At 40.8% G+C, this 4,966-nt stretch overlaps 1 non-coding gene across 1 annotated transcript; it reads right to left on the reverse strand.

Moving 5' to 3' along the window:
• Positions 1–495: 495 nt before the first annotated feature.
• LOC127743522 (small nucleolar RNA R71) lies at positions 496–603 on the reverse strand. Its single transcript, XR_008004911.1, has one exon. It is a non-coding gene; the product is annotated as a small nucleolar RNA R71 (small nucleolar RNA).
• Between the last annotated feature and the right edge of the window lie 4,363 nt (positions 604–4,966).

Raw genomic sequence — 4,966 nt, forward strand, 5'->3', positions numbered from 1 at the left:
ACCTGAAAGGACTCTGAAGAAAAAACTAAAAGAAGCTAAAATACAACAATCCATAGAAAACCTTAAGAAATTTTCGAAAAAGAAGAGGAGATTGCAGCCAAAAATAATGACAACAACAATAATGCAAGGAGGATGCTTGGTGATTATACAACACCTACTTCCAATTTTTATGGAAGAAGCATCTCAATCACTGCCATTGGAGTAAACAATTTTGAGCTAAAGCCTCAACTAGTTGCTCTAATACAACAGAACTGCAAGTTTTATGGACTTCCATCAGAAGATCCCTATCAGTTTTTAACTGAGTTCTTGCAGATCTGTGATACTGTTAAGACTAATGGAGTAGATCCTGAAGTCTACAAGCTCATGCTTTTCCCTTTTGCTGTAAGAGACAGAGCTAGAACATGGTTGGACTCACAACCTAAAGATAGCATGGACTTTAGGGATAAGCTGGCCACGGCCTTCTTGGACAAGTTCTTTCCTCCTCAAAAGTTGAGCAAGCTTAGAGTGGATGTTCAGACCTTCAGGCAAAAAGATGGTGAATCCCTTTATGAAGCTTGGGAAAGATACAAGCAGTTGACCAAAAAGTGTCCTTCTGACATGCTTTCAGATTGGACCATTTTGGATATATTCTATGATGGTCTATCTAAGTTCTCTAAGATGACACTAGACCATTCTGTAGGTGGATCCATTCACCTAAAGAAAATGCCTGCAGAAGCTCAAGAACTCATTGACATGGTTGCAAATATCCAATTCATGTACACCTTTGAGAGGAATCCTGTGAGTAATGGGACGCCTCAGAAGAAGGAATACTGGCCCAGAACAAAATATTAACCCAACAAGTCAATATGATATCTCAGAGTCTGAATGGATTGCAAAATGTATCCAACAGTGCTAAAGAAGCATCTTCTAAAGAAGAAGCTTATGATCTTGAGAACCTTGCAATGGCAGAGGTGAATTACATGGGTGAACCCTATGGAAACACCTATAATCCCTCATGGAGAAATCATCCAAATTTCTCATGGAAGGATCAACAAAAGTCTCAACAAGGCTTTAATAATGGTGGAAGAAATAGGTTTAGCAATAGCAAGCCTTTTCCATAACCTTCTCAGCAACAGACAGAGAATTCTGAGCAGAGCCCCTCTAGCTTAGCAAACATAGTCTCTGATCTATCTAAGGCCACTTTAAGTTTCATGAATGAAACAAGGTCCTCCATTAGAAACTTGGAGGCACAAGTGGGTCAGCTGAGTAAGAAAATCACTAAAACTCCTCCTAGTACTCTCCCAAGCAATACAGAAGAGAATCCAAAAAGAGGGTGCAAGGCCATTGATATAATCAAAATGGCCGAATCCAAAGAGGAAGGGGAAGACATAAGTCCCAATGAGGAAGACCTCATGGGACGTCCTCCAGACAGAAAGGAGTTCCCTATTGAGGACCTAACGGAATCTGAGGCTCATATAGAGACCATAGAGATTCCATTAAACTACCTTCTGCCATTCATGAGCTCTGAGAACTATTCTTCCTCTGAAGAGGATGAAGATGTAACTGAAGAGCAAGTTGCCAATATCTAGGAGCCATCATGAAGTTGAATGCCAAGTTGTTTGGTAATAAGACTTGGAAAGATGAACCTCCCTTGCCTATTAGTGAACTAGATACATGGGTTCAGCAAACTCTATCTCAAAAGAAACAAGATCCTGGTAAATTCTTAATATCCTGTACCATAGGCACCATGACCTTTGAGAAGGCCCTGTGTGATCTGGGGTCAGGTATAAATCTTATGCCACTCTCTGTAATGGAGAAACTGGGGATCTTTGAGGTACAAGCTACAAGAATCTCATTAGAGATGGCAGACAAGTCAATAAAACAAGCGTATGGATTGGTAGAGGACGTGTTAGTGAAGGTTAAAGGCCTTTACATCCCTGCTAATTTCATAATCCTAGACACTGGAAAGGATGAGGATGAATGCATCATCCTTGGAAGACCTTTCCTAGCCACAGCAGGAGCTGTGATTGATGTTGCCAGAGGAGAGCTAGTCCTTCAATTGATTGGGGACTACCTTGTGTTTAAAGCTCAAGGATCTTCCTCTGCAACCATGGAGAGGAAGCATGAAAAGCTTATCTCAATCCAGAGTCAAACAAAGCTCCCACAATCAAACTCTAAGTTTGGTGTTGGGAGGCCACAACTAAACTCTAAATTTGGTGTTGAACCCCCACATTCAAACTCTAAGTTTGGTGTTGGGAGGTCCCAACAATGCTCTGAACATCTGTGAAGCTCCATGAGAGCTCACTGTCAAGCTATTGACATTAAAGAAGCGCTTAATGGGAGGCAACCCAATTTTTATTTATCTATATTTCTATTTTTCTTTTATGTTATGATCATGTGGAGTCACAAAATAATTGCAAAAATTAAAAACAGAATAAAAAACAGCAGAAGAAAAAGCACACCCTGGAGGAAGAGCTGTCTGGTGTTTAAACGCCAGAAACAAGCATCTGTCTGGCGTTTAACGCCAGAAACAAGCACCAAGCTGGCGTTTAACGCCAGAAACAAGCATCAGGCTAGCGTTAAATGCCAGAAGTAGGCACATTTGGGCATTTAACGCCAGAAACAAGCTGCAGCCTGGCATTAAATGCCAGGATTACATACAGAAAGCGTTTTAAATGCCTAAAAGGTGCAGGGATGAGAAATCCTTGACACCTCAAGATCTGTGGACCCCACAGGATCACCTCAGGATCTGTGGTCCCTACAAGATCCCCACCTACCCCATTTCTCTCTTCTTCACACAATCTAAAAGCATTATACCCTTCACCAATGACCTCAATCTCTCTTTCCCATTACCCCTTCACCAATCACATCCATACACTCTTCCCCATAAACCCCACCTACCTTCAAATTCAAAATCTCTTTCCCACCCAAACCCACCATAAATGACCGAACCCAAACCCCTCTCCCTCCACTATATAAACCCCTCCATCCTTCTTCATTTTCATACATCACTACTCTCTCTTCTCCCCCTTGGCCAAAACCCACACCTCTCTCCCTCTCCTCCATATCTTCTTCTTCTTCTTTTATTCTTTCTTCTTTTGCTCGAGGGTGAGCAACATTCTAAGTTTAGTGTGGTAAAAGCATAGCTTTTTTTATTTTTCCATATTCATTGATGGCACCTAAGGCTAGAGAAACCTCAAGAAAGAGGAAAGGGAAGGCAATTACTTCCAACTCTGAGTCATGGGAGATGGAGAGATTCATCTCAAAAGCCCATCAAGACCACTTCTATGAAGTTGTGGCCAAGAAAAAGGTGATCCCTGAGGTCCCTTTTAAACTCAAAAAGGGCGAATATCCGGAGATCCGACAAGAGATTGGAAGAAGAGGATGGGAAGTTCTCTCCAATCCCGTTCAACAAGTCAGAATCTTAACAGTTCAAGAGTTCTATGCAAATTCATGGATCACTAGGAACCATGATCAAAGTATGAAACTAAACCCAAAGAATTGGCTTACAATGGTTCGGGGGAAATGCTTAGATTTCAGTCTGGAGAATGTAAGGTTGGCGTTCAACTTGCCTATGATGCAAGAAGACGCACGCCCCTACACTAGAAGGGTCAACTTTGATCAAAGGTTGGACCAAGTCCTCATGGACATATGTGTGAAAGGAGCTCAAAGGAAAAAGAGACTCAAAAGGCAAGCCGATTCAATTGAGAAGACTGGACCTTAAGCCTGTGGCTAGAGGATGGTTGGAGTTCATCCAAAGCTCCATCATTGCTTCTAGCAACCGATCCGAAGTAACTGTGGATTGGGCCATCATGATCCATAGCATCATGATTGGAGAGGAAGTAGAAGTTCATGAAGTCATCTCTCTAGAACTCTACAAGATAGCCGAAAAGCCCTCCACCTTGGCAAGGCTAGCTTTTCCTCATCTCATTTGCCATCTATGCAACTTAGCTAGAGTTGTCATAGAAGGAGACATCCTCATTGAAGAGGACAAGCCCATCACTAAAAAGAGGATGGAGCAAACAAGAGAGCCCATTCATGGATCTCAAGAGACGCATGAGGAAGCTCATCATCAAGAAATCCCTGAAATGCCACAAGGGATGCATTTTCCTCCAAACAACTATTGGGAACAACTCAACACTTCTCTAGAAGGATTGAGTCATAATATGAACCAATTAAGGGTGGAACACCAAGAGCACTCTATCATTCTCAATGAGATTAGAGAAGATAAAAGAGCTATGAGGGAGGAGCAACAAAGGCAAAGAAGAGACATAGAGGAGCTCAAGAACACCATTGGTCCTTCAAGAAGAAGCCGCCACCCTCACTAAGGTGGACTCATTCCTTAACTTCCTTGTTCTTATCTCTCTGTTTTTCAGTTTTATGCTATATGTTTGTCTATCTTTTGAGTCTTTACTACATGATCATTAGTATTTAGTAACTATGTCTTAAGGCTATGAATAATTCCATGAATCATTCACCTTTCTTAAATGAAAAATGTTTTTAATGCAAAAGAACAAGAAGTACATGAGTTTTGAATTTATCCTTGAAATTAGTTTAATTATATTGATGTGGTGACAATACTTTTTGTTTTCTGAATAAATGCTTGAACAATGCATATTTTTTATCTTGTTGTTTATGAATGTTAAAATTGTTGGCTCTTAAAAGAATGATGAAAAAGAGAAATGTTATTGATGATCTGAAAAATCATAAAATTGATTCCTGAAGCAAGAAAAAGCAGTGAATAGCAAAGCTTGCGAAAAAAAGAGAGAAAGAAAAAGAAAAAACAAGTAGAAAAAGCCAATAGCCCTTAAAACCAAAAGGCAAGGGTAAAAAGGATCCAAGGCTTTGAGCATCAATGCATAGGAGGGCCCAAGGAAATAAAATCTAGGCCTAAGCGGCTAAATCAAGCTGTCCCTAACCATGTGCTTGTGTCATGAAGGTCCAAGTGAAAAGCTTGAGACTGAGTAGTTAAAGTCGTGATCCAAAG

Source organism: Arachis duranensis, chromosome 10, assembly GCF_000817695.3.
Source record: "Arachis duranensis cultivar V14167 chromosome 10, aradu.V14167.gnm2.J7QH, whole genome shotgun sequence".
NCBI lineage: Eukaryota > Viridiplantae > Streptophyta > Magnoliopsida > Fabales > Fabaceae > Arachis > Arachis duranensis.